General features: G+C 41.9%; 1 protein-coding gene across 1 annotated transcript in view; it reads right to left on the reverse strand.

Moving 5' to 3' along the window:
* LOC138102840 (mothers against decapentaplegic homolog 2-like) overlaps nucleotides 1-12521 on the reverse strand; it is a 121844-nt gene that overhangs the window by 84466 nt on the left and 24857 nt on the right. The gene's annotated exons all lie outside the window — the stretch shown is intronic.

The following is a 12521-nucleotide window of genomic DNA, read 5'->3' on the forward strand; positions in this document are numbered from 1 at the left end:
GAACTTATGTCTAAACTTTTGGAGAAGCAAGGGAAGTCGGTTGTTTCTTCCTCTCTTAAGCTGATTTTGCGCTAGACTGAATCACACGTTAAAGGGTTGTTATAAATAAAGTATGTAATTCATGCTATTATGTATAAAACTGGAATGTAATCAGACCCTACAGAGACCGAGTTTCAAAATCCCTTCACCAGCCTGTCTGAGAGGAAAAATTTCACAACACTAAAAGTATTTCTTTCACAATAAGTGAGGATTCCACCTAGGTGGGGTTGGATCTTATCACCGAGACATTTGCACCATGACGACTTGATCACCACACTCTGATATCTACATCGCATCTGATAAGGAATCAGACATTCCCGGAACTAAAAATAACTGTTCCAAGAACCAGAGATGGCCCATCCATCAGTAGAAATGGCCCACTCATCACCCAGGATGGACAATTCATCAGACCCAGGAAAGGCTTTGTGCAGCCCAACTCCGGGACAAAAAACTTCATGAATACGAGAAGAATAGAATTAATTCAGGCTCTACCCAAAAACTGTATAAAAAGGGACCAGCCAAAGCAGCATTCGTGAACTTGGGAGGTTTGGTGCAATAGAGATCAGATCTATGCATGTTCACCCAGCTCCGACCCCGGGCTCGGTGCTGCTGAAACCAATATTTTGGTCGCATAATAAATGTCATTTCTTTATAAATTTTGATTGGGCAATTCTGTTTATCTTAGGGTTAAGTCCTAGCACAGCTTTTTCAGCGGAACTATGGGATCATGTGGGGGTGAGACTTTGGGACAAAGCAACTAAAGGTGACAAATTAGTAGCCAAATTGTTACCTGTTTGGAGAGCAGTTTTAGAGACTCTTAAAGCTCAGGAAGCTGCCGAGGAAAAGTTGGCTCCTGCCACTGCTTCTGGCGCGCCACCGCCCGCTGCTTTGCCCGCTGTGCTGCCTGCCTCTGCTGGCTCTGCTGTGCCACCCGCTGTGCAGTGCTTCCCCGCCTCAGCCCCCCGGCGGCTGCAACTCCCTGCCAAAGTATCGCAGAAGAATCCCTGCCGCCTTTTGTCCTTCTGCCACCCGTGCGAACACAAGCCACCACTGCTCTGGCACGGGCTCCCGCAATGGAATTTGCTGCTTCTGATGGGGATTCGGAATTTGGAGACGACCCATTTGATTCTGAAACTGTAGATCCTGAGAAGGAGCCTGATCTAAATCGCCCTAATTTACATAACAACTGAGGCAAGTTGAAACAAAGAGCATTGGAATGCAAATCAACAGCTCGAAGATTTAACATTTGACCATCTTACTGGAATGGGCCAGCACTCCACACCAGAAGTCCAAGCACGGGATATCCCGGACTAAGCCCTAAGTGATATTAAAGATGATGCATATCACACTTTCATGAAAGTCCCCGATGTTAGCATGCTGCAAAAGTCTTTTACATCCATAACCCAAGGGCCGAAAGAGTCTTACATGCAGTTCATAGACCGAATGGGACAGGCATTAGAAACAGGTATCACATCAAGAGGCCCACGATGTTATTCTTTTAAAATTGGCGGTTGAGAATGCAAATTCGGACTGCCAAAAAGTCTTAAGGCCACTTAAAAACCCCACAATTATAGAAACGGTTGAAGCTTGCAATCTTATCGGAACTGTGGAGTACAAATATGAAGCCATGGCTGATGCCTTTGCTGCTCTTAAGGTGGCTCCCGATCCCGCGGGACAGACTTGTTTTGGCTGTGGAAAACCAGGCCACCTTAAGACTTCTATGCCTTAAAGGGAGCAAAGTCCAAAAAACCCAGAGTTTGCCTGCGCTGCCGAAAAGGGGGGCATTTTGCTAATCAGTGCCGCTCTAAATATGATATTGACAGCAAACCAATTCCAGGAAATGAGAAACAGAGCACAGGTCGGCCCTGCACGCAGACACAAATCCCTCAGCCGACCCCCTCAGCAGCAACAAGAGTGTTTCAGCCTTGCAACTAGCCACCTCCGACAGTGAGGGCTTGGACCTCATCGCCATATGGACAGTAACTATCTTAGACTCCTCCGTCCATTTGATCCCCACAGGGGTCAATGGACCTTTAGGACAAGGATGGAGTGTGTTGCTTTTGGGGCATTCCTCAACTACTTTAACGGGACTGTTTGTACTTCCAGGTGTAATTGATGCAGACTTTTTAGAAGTCAAAATCATGGTTTGGACTCCCTTCCCCCCATGTACTGTACCCCAAGGGTCCAAAATTGCTCAGTTAATATTTTTTACAGCATCAATGCCTTTGCAAAGATACCACTGGGTGGTTTTACCCCAAGGGATGAAAAACAGCCCTACAATTTGTCAGTGGTTGGTTGCACAGGCCCTTAGCCCAGTACAACAGGCAAAGCCTCATGTGTTACTATATCACTATATGGATGATACTCTCATTGCAGCAGAAAAACAAGAAGACATGAAGGAAACCTCGGCCCTTACCACAGAAGCTGTAAAATGTGCAGGATTGCAAATAGCACAGGATAAGATTCAACAAATGCCCCTGTGGCGATATCTAGGTTGGCGTATTAGATCCCAAACTGTACAGCCACAGCAATTACAAATTCGAAACAAAATTTCTACATTACATGAAGCACAGAAATTACTAGGAGTTATTAATTGGGTAAGGCCCTTGCTGGGAATCACAAATTCAGATTTAGCTCCCCTTTTTGCATTATTAAAAGGACAGCCTGACTTGTCTTCCCCAAGACATTTGAATCATGAAGCACAATTGGCCTTGCAAAAGGTAGCAGATGCCATTGCCCATAGGCAAGCGTCATGATGGGCACCTGATCTTCCATTTTCACTGATTCTTTTAAGCCCTCCACGACAGCCACGTGCATTGTTGTACCAATGGGATCCTAATACAGCCAACCCTTTGCTTATCATTGAATGGATTTTTTACCTCATCAGATGACAAAGACAATTGTTACTCAACATGAAATGTTTGCACAGCTTATCATTAAGGCACATCAGAGATTGCAAATGTTGGCAGGTCGTGATTTTGAACAAATTTGTGTACCTATAACTACTGTTTATCTGGATTGGCTTTTACAGACATCAAGACCTTTTCAGACTGCACTTGTTGATTTTTCAGGTCAGATTACCCTCCATTCACCACCTCATAAATTGTTAACTACTAATTTTAATATTCTTTTAAAATCCAAGCACAGTGAGACGCCTTTACAAGCTTCTACACTATTTACCAATGGCTCTGGACAATCCCACAAATCTGTTTTACTTTGGAGGGACAATGAGACTGGTACATGGGCCTCCGATGTGACTGTAGTTTCTGGGTCTCCACAAATTGTGGAATTAGCTGCAGTTCGTGTTTTTCAAAAATGGCCCATGCCTTTAAATTTGGTAACAGATTCTGCTTATGTTGCAGGTATTCTTGAAAGAGCTGAAGCTGCTGTTTTGAGATAAGTTTCTAATGTTGATCTTTTTCAGTGGTTACAACAATTAATTTCCCTTTCAGACACCAGACAACATCCTTATTTTGTTATGCATTTTCGCATTCACACAACTTTACCTGGTTTTATAGCAGAAGGAAACCGACAAGCTGATTTGCTTACCTTACCTGTTCAGGTACTTCCCAATTGTTTTGCACAAGCCAAACTTAGCCATTCCTTTTTTCACCAGAATGCTGCAGCTCTTTATCGCACATTTGCTTTAAAGTGCCAACAAGCAAAAGACATCATTGCTGCTTGCCCTGATTGTCAGTGTCATAATTTTGTGACAGGCTCACCAGGAATTAACCCACGTGGCCTACAAAGCCTCCAGGTATGGCAAACTGATGCCACTCACTATCCTGAATTTGGCTGCCTCAAATATGTTCACTCATCTACTGACACCTTCTCAGGTGCATTATTTGCATCATGCCACTCAGGAGAAATTGCCAAAGATGTGTGCCGCCATTTTTTGGCAGCTTCTGCAGCTTTAGGGATTCCCCAGCAGATTAAAACTGATAATGGTCCTGCTTACACTTCTCAACTACTTTCCTCCTTTTTCACACTATGGGGAACCTCTCCTATTACGAGCATCCCTCACTCCCCCACAGGACAAGCAATTATTGAACGTGCTCATTCAACACTTAAGTGTCTTTTAGCACAACAGAAAGGGGGGATGCAGGGGTGTACACCAATGGAAAGGCTATGCAAGGCACTGTATGTTTTTAATTTTTTTAATTGCTATGGTGATAGCAAGGTTCCCCCTATAATAAAACACTTTTCTACTTCTAAGGAAATGTCATTACACATAGGGCAGAAAGCACAAGTCCTTGTAAAAGACCCAGAAAGTGGGAAAATCATAGGTCCATTTCCCCTCATTACATGGGGAAGGGGTTATGCTTGTATTTCCACAGATACCGGTCCTCGTTAGGTTCCAGCCAAGTACATCAGACCCTTCATCGAACAACCAGCTGATCAGAATACACAAAAGAATTAACATCCTTGACTCAGTAATATATAGATAAAGACTCTAGTATGCGGGCACAGCTATGGCGTGCCTGAACACTTGGAAGTCTTCGCTGAACAATGGCCCAATACACTGGCCAAATATTCTAGTAGTACTCTTGTTAAAAGGTAAAGTTTGCTTTATGCTAACAAAAGCTTTTTTAGTATTAATGCTTCTTTCTGTTACTTTTGCTTGGCCTGTTAATCAGCCAAAAACAAATGTATGGATAACTTTAGCCAATCTAACAGGGCAGGATAACTTATGCTTGGCCACGGCCTCTCCTGAAAATCCATTTTCTACTTGCCTTGTTGGTTTACCTTTAGATGAGTGGCCACATCCCTCTCAAGCTCACATTCTTGATTTGGAGAATCATGCCGATGCTTGGGACCAATGGGTCCCATATCTCCCTCATGCAGCTCTTGAACCCCAAGAAATAGAGCTTTTGGGGTCCGTAAAAATGGACCTCTGTATTAAGTTTAATTATTCCAGGAGCAACTAATCTAAAGCAAGGGATATTTCTCTGACTCAGCCTATATTTAGAAATGCAAGTGCTTGCTGCAATTACACTACTAATATTATCTCTTGCTCTACTAATGCTCCATTATCACTACCAGCAGGAGTGTTTTTTATTTGTGGAGACAGAGCTTGGGCTTCTATTCCATCACATATTAAGGGAGGGCCCTGTAGTTTGGGGCGACTCTCACTGTTAACACCCAACACATCCATGATTTTGCAACACAGATTACCACAGAAAGAAAAGCGCAGTCTTCATGCGTTTGCCCCTGATTATGATGATAGTCTCGACTTTTGGTCACTACAACGACATTGGGCAGCCTCCTTTTTTGCTCCAGGAGTAGTGGCTGGAAAAGCACTGGGATTGTTAAACAAGCTAGGCTGCTGGCTAGCTCGACAAACTAATGCTACTTCGCTTGTTTTAACAGGATTGTTAACCGATGTTGATTCAATTAGACCTGCTACATTGCAGAACAGAGCTGCTATTGATTTCTTGCTTCTAGCGCACAGACATGGATGTGAAGATTTTGGTGGAATGTGCTGTATGAACCTTTCTGATCACTCACAATCTATTCATGTGAGTATTAAAGCTTTACAAGATAATGTAGCCAAATTAAAAGTAGAAGATAGTGCTGATTGGTTTAATAGCCTTTTTGGAGACTGGGGGATCACTGGATGGGTCAAAAATTTAGTTAAGATGGGAATGTTTATATTAGGGGTACTGTTAATCATAGTGATATGCTTGCCTTGCTTGATCCAATGTATTCAGAGATTGATTAATAAATCAATAAAGCAAATAATGATCGTTGAACAGAGAGGGGGAATTGACAGGAGCCAGAGAGCGATGAAAGATGATAGTTGTGCAGACCTTCTAGCCTTGGTGCCTCGAAAGCCATGGGACAGATTAAAAACTCAAGGCAAGAACAAGAAGCAGAGACAAAACGAAGCCCAAGGCAAGAACAAGAAGCAAACATGGGACAAACAGGACGCCATGACCTGAGCCTCTGGCACAAAAGGATGATTATCCAGGACACCGCTGTCACAAGAGGGAATCTGCAAGGACTTGGTAGTGTTGCTATGTGAATGGGGCAGGGGGGTTTGAGCCTATGGATTTGCCCAGGAGTAGTAAACTATAAAACGCTGGTAACTTGTACAATAAACTGGCTTTGCTTGCTATACCAGCAGAGTCCGTGCCTCTTCAATCCCTGCAGTAGGGAGCCTATTAACTAGCTATTTATGTTCAAAGCTGCAGTAGTAAAAGAACTGCAGTATGTTGTTTATCCTAGAAATTCTTTGTAAGCTAACTCCCTGAGCAACACAACCAGGAAGGGGTTTTTTTCTGTAAAATTGCTCTGGTTATCATAAAACATTCACACCAGTAAAAACAGCACTCAGGTATTTTGTTACAGTACCAATAAAAATAAATTGGCTAACTTCTACAGAAGAAAAATATAATGAGGAGAAGAATCTTTGTCACATTGAATAGCTGGCCTGATATAAAGGCAAATTACTACAGTAAACCAGGGAATAGTTTAGAATTGACTGAAGCCAACTAAAGCCTTGATTCCATTATTGGAGGGAAAATAAATACTATTTATGAGATAATTTGGGGCTCAGTATTGACAATAAACCACAGTCAACATTTTTCTTTAGTGATTAATACGTCTTCTTAATGGTAGCATGAAGTGCCAGACAGACATTATTCTAACTAGTTAGAGCTTTATACTAGGATTCACTAAGCAGGTAAGTCACTAAAGTAATCACAAATAGCTCTTTTTCATTTGCTTAAAACTCAACAGTCCTAGCATCAGTTGTTAACCTGACAAACAATAAATGGCATATAAATATCAAGCAAGCTTTAACACTTATTTTTGATTCTGATTCTTCCTGTTTACCATTAAGACAATCCTAATGAGAAGGAACAGTAACTTGAACTTGCGCAAATTCCAACAACATTTTTTCACCCATAAATTTGCTTTCCACATCACTGATACTCCAATGGGAACAATACCTTAAACTTACTCCCTAAACAAATAATACAGCTTATACCACTGAGGTGAAGAAATTGCATTATCCTACACCTTACAAAAAATCATCTCAATTTATAGACCGAAAAATGACAGCAAATTAAAAACTTGTAAGGTTACCTGAGAAAAGCAGCAGAGCCAAGGCCAGAATCCACATCCCCTGAGCCTTTATCCAGTGCTCCAGTTAGTATTCAATATAGTTCCCAAAATTCAATGGTTTTTTCCTCCTGACTTGAGAGACAATCTCCTTTGAACTATACAGCATTTTGCTACTGGCTAAATATCTTGTACATTTATATTTTTACATGTTGACCTACCTCGAAAGACATGCTGATACTTTCTGCTTGGCACACCAACTCTAACAAATTATGTGGGTAAGTCACATGGCTTCCTGAATTGCGCAAGCTTAAAACTGGGAGCCCTAAGTATGTTTAATACTCCAAGACTTCCTTTTCCAGGATGACATCATTATAAGATGCTGTAACCTGAACTATGTCTACATTAAAGCTTAACCTTAGTTATAGCAATTCAGTCCTCATCACCACCTGTACAACAAACCAAGTTATCAGCTATATTTTAGTATTTATAATTAAAACTCAATTACCCTTGAACACAATCGCTATTCTTAACTTCAGTCAACACTGTTAGAAGGCTAGAAAACTGACTTGCAAGGCCCTAGCTGCTGTAATATACAGTGTCTGGGCATTGCCCTACTGATGCACATATGTTCTTCTGTATACAGATATCAAAATGACTTGGGTTGAAAAGGACCTTAAGACCATCTAGTCCCAACCCCCCTGCCATGGGCAGGGACACCTTCCACTAGACCAGGTTGTTCAAAGCCCCATCCAACCTGGCCTTGAACACTTCCAGAGGGGGTGCAGCCACAACTTCTCCAGGCAACCTGTGCCAGTGCCTCACCACCCTCACAGTCAAGAATTTCTTCCCAATATCTAATCTAACCCTGCCCTCTGTCACTTTGAAGTCATTCCCCCTTGTCCTATCGCTCCATGCCCTTGTCCAAAGTCCCTCTCCAGCTCTCTTGTAGCCCCTTTAGGTACTGGAAAGTTGCTATAATATCTCCCCAGAGAGAGGGAGCTATATCAGAATATATCAGAAGGGTCCTGCTGCTAATCAGCCATTCAAGTAGGAAGCATTGGTAGAAGAAAAATATGCTATTAGAAATCCTGCATCCTACACTACATATGAAATACACTGACACTATGAAACAAATAGAAGAAAGCAAACAATTTAACTTTAGGCTATTGTGTGGAAGTTATGTCGAAAGGGTTAAGGGAACAACAATATGTAACTTCTTAGCTTATTCTACTTTGACCATTCACTGCACTCTGTTACACCCCCATCCATGATGGCCCTCTCAATGAACAAGGACCTCAAGACTGTTGACCAGTTCACAAAAAATTTTATTAAAAAATGCTTTTTACTAAGAAATTACTGTTTTCACAAAAGGTTTCAAAAAGGCATTTATTTCAAGTCAGTTTCTGAAGACAAGCACCACAGACATCATACAGTTATCCAACTCCTTCCCTGAATAAGCATTTAAAAAAAAAAAAAACCAAAAACAAATCGGGAATACTAATGCCAGAAAAGCTGATATTTCAATGTGGTTAGTTTGTCTGAACAGACTTCTTTTTTTTTTCTCATCAGCTTAAAAGAAACTGAGAAATTTGTGAGTGACCACCAGTTCTCATTTTTAAGTTTAATTTGGTAATAAAACATGAACTAAATTGATTTTTAAGATAGTTTTTAGTTAAAAGAAATGCATAAGAGTAGCTTGTAAACAGATGCGGGAAATCTCACAACACTGTCTTATTGATTGCTAACATCAAGCTTAGAAATGAAGTTTCATAGAGACTTGAAGTCAAATCCGACAAGAATTTTTATTTCCCATTTTATGTCCATACAGCATCTAAAAGTGTTCTGCAACCTAGAGTTTGAACATGTCATTTTACACATACGTAATTAGGGTCAGCATCCTTGTGTCTATAACCACATCATCCTGAAAATTTAGGAACTATGAAGAGCTGGAACCATTTATCTTTGGGCTCAAGATTGTCTTGGAAAACCAGGTGCCAGCTTCTGCCACCCCAGCTCTGTGAAAGGCTCCAAGGAAATTAGTAGAATCTCTCAGAGCACTCTTGTTCTCTCTACACACTAATCCAGACTGCACAATACAGCACTACAGAACATGGACTAGTTGAAAGCGGTCATTGTAAAATTATTGAAAGAAACGTTCAATACAGATTAAAAGACACTACAAAATGTCAGAAAAACACTCCTAAAGTCAGCTGCTTCACACTCACCACTTTCAGAAACAACAGACTGCTTCTCTCACAGGATCATCTTACGTTTTATGTTCAGGCAATGCAGGTGGACTCTATTCACCAGACAAGCAGCTGCCTGGCTGTTTCCTAGGCTGGAAATTTCAGCTGCACAACACCATTTACTAAGAGGAAGTCAGGAAGTTACACAGTAAGCTGCCGGAGGAGTACATACACATGGGGCCAACTCCAAGATGAAGAAATGTCACACACAACAGGAAGCTACTGCAAAGCACACCATCACTCTGTCCTTACTGCCCTGTGGAGGCCAGAGCCTGGCGCAACACAGCACCAAGAACTTGCTTTAGTCGTTTACAGAGAACGTAGAGACAACATTCAACTCCCACCATAATTACAGAACTGAGAAAAAGAAGGGCAATTTGATCCTCCTGCTATACCTTTCCAGTTAACACATCCAAAGTCTTCACAGCACCAGCTATCATAAGGAGGATGAGGGGATTTTGAAGCTAATTTTGGCAAACACTCCCCAAAATATCAACTATCTCTTGCCACATTTCCAGGAAAGATCTCTCTGGATTTCTTCTAAAGCATTATTTTAATTGAAATTCCAACAAGAGAAAAATCAGAGGGGGCTCTGCTTCATCCTCAATAATCCTGTCATAAGAAAAGGGAGTCAGTTTATAAACTAACAATTTACAAGCACATTCTTCGTGTAACCTCAGGAATAAAAATAGTATATTCTGATGCACTGTTTAAATAACTATACTTATTTTAGAAAGCTTAAGATGTTCAACTATAGTCTTCAAAGATTCATAGAACCAATTTATAGCTAAGTGAATGCATCCAGACTGAGATATGGCATATGCCATGAGAATGTTCTTTATACATAGCAACTCTCTACTTGTGAGCTATGATTAAGAATCAATGTCCATCTCCAACTTGAATAGTGAATTATCCCAGCTCTGCTACAAACTAGCAGACAGTGCCAAGCTCTGCTTCTGGGAAAATAGACTTCACCTCTGTCTGGATAGCAATGTTATTTTAGGATCTACTGTGTCAATCCAACTGCCTGCTGTTGTCCCCTTACCTAACGCACTCATACCTTAGCAGCAGATGTTGGGAACTCTCCTAAAACAGTCTCCAGAGGAACTTTCCCTTCCCCCCAGTGTAATTGTTGAAACCACCCATTTCCTATGGCTTTAACCTGTATTGCTATACTCTGAAGCAACCTATTTTGGGGAAAGATGCTAAAGCTTGAAAACAAACTATTCTAAAAGCCACATTAGCTTGACAACTCTGCCCTACTGGCGATCAAAAGCATCCCTAAAACTAGGTTATTGCATGCAGCTATGTGGATCACTTTCCTGACAAATATTCCCAAGGAATTAAAGAAAACATGCTAACAAGTAGCACAGGTTATATTCAAGAAAAACTGTGCTCTTTACACCTAAATTAGAAATTATTTTTCATTCAGTTATGAGAAGAAAAGGCCTCAAAAGGTCATAATTTTAAAAGATTTTTTTATTCTGAAACAGCAGTTCCAAGCCAGTTATCCCATCTTTGCCTAGTTTACTTCTGCTGTTAACTCCTTTGTAGACACTGTGATCAGCACTAAAGTTCCATGTATGGAGGCTCATATTAATTAATAGAGAGTGAGCCTTCAGAAAACAATTTTAATGTGTACCATAAGCTATGCCTAGGCTGCTTATCCTTAGTGCCAACTCACTGCAGGGAATGAAAAAAAGGGCTGCAGGACAAGCAAACAAAGGAATAACATTAGTATACTAGAGAAATTAATAATTTCTTTAGAGAATTTTGACCATGTGTGTTAATTTGGCATGGCCTGAATTTTTGGTAGCAGGGGTAAGGCCACAGAAGTAGTTTCTGTGAGAAGCTGCTAGAAGCTTCCACCATGTCCGACAGAGCCAAACTCTGATGGCTTTGAAGATGGACATGCTGCTGGCCCAATTAGAGAGGTTAGTAACCCCTCCGTGATGACGTATTTAAGAAGAAAATCAAAACAGCACATGCAGTTTTTTCCTGGGGTGGCAAGACACTGCCACCGGGAGCCATCCCAACGCTGTGCGCAGCGATGCACCCGCTGTAGCCGCCACCATCTGGGCACAGCCCGTGGCGAGCCTTGCCTGCCTGGCCACCCCTAGCCATGCTGCATTGCAGGCAGGAAGGCAGGGGTGGTGGCGGCGGCTTCTCCTTCCTGGCGCCCCACATGAAGAGAAGTGTTAAACAGTGCCAGTGCTGCAGCAGCCACTGCTGCCCATGCAGTGGCGGCAGGGCTGCCAAGCTGGCCATGAAAACATGGCAAGCGAGTCCCCGATGCAGAACCTAGACAAAATAAACCTCTCGGCGGTGCGAGATCCTGCAGAAATCTTTGAATTAGTGGAATTTGTTGGCAATAGTACCTATGAGCAGCAGTTTTTCTTCTAGTTGGAGAAAAAGGAAGTGAGAACATGTGGGGAACAACATGGTGGCACCAAAGTCAGTGGAAAGAAAGAGGGGGAGAAGGTGCTCCAAGCGTCGGAGCAGAGATTCCTCTGCAAGCTGTGGTGAGGACCATGGTGAACCAAACTGTCCCCCTGTAATCTATTGAATCCACGGGGGATGCAGAAATCCACTCACAGCCTGTGGGAATGGTGCCCATGCTGGAGCGAGTGGAGTCCAGAAAAAGCTGTAATCCAGTGGGAGACCCGAACAGAGAGAGAGGGCCTTGGCTTCCAGAGATAGGGAGAGAAAGCCCTTGCTTCCAAACTAGATGTTGTGGTTTGACGCAGCTAAGCGTCAAGCACACGAAATCTGTTATTTTTCATAAGGGGAAAATAAGAAAATATTGAGGAAAACTAGAGAGCTGAGAGGCAAAATAGGTTTAAACAGTTGCTGTACAAAGAAAAAGTTAATTACTAACAGAATTAAAAGTAAAAAGAAATAACAATACATTAAAGCAGACCTCCCCTCTCTTCCAGCACTTGAAGAAGGGGCAGTCAATAACTAACTCATGTAAGCACAAGTTAACTATTGGGAGACAGCAAATGTTAGTTCAGACAGAAGATGTTAATTACAAAGCCTGAGAAGCTGAATTCACCCTAATCTTGTCAAGATGGAGGGGACAAGGATGATCTCAGAGATTGCTGAATCATCCCTCAAAGGACTACGCATGCCCAGGGAGAAAGGTGACAAGTTCACTGCGAGGATGAA

The sequence above is a fragment of the Aphelocoma coerulescens genome (genome assembly GCF_041296385.1).
Source record: "Aphelocoma coerulescens isolate FSJ_1873_10779 chromosome W unlocalized genomic scaffold, UR_Acoe_1.0 ChrW_unloc_scaf_2, whole genome shotgun sequence".
Classification (NCBI taxonomy): domain Eukaryota; kingdom Metazoa; phylum Chordata; class Aves; order Passeriformes; family Corvidae; genus Aphelocoma; species Aphelocoma coerulescens.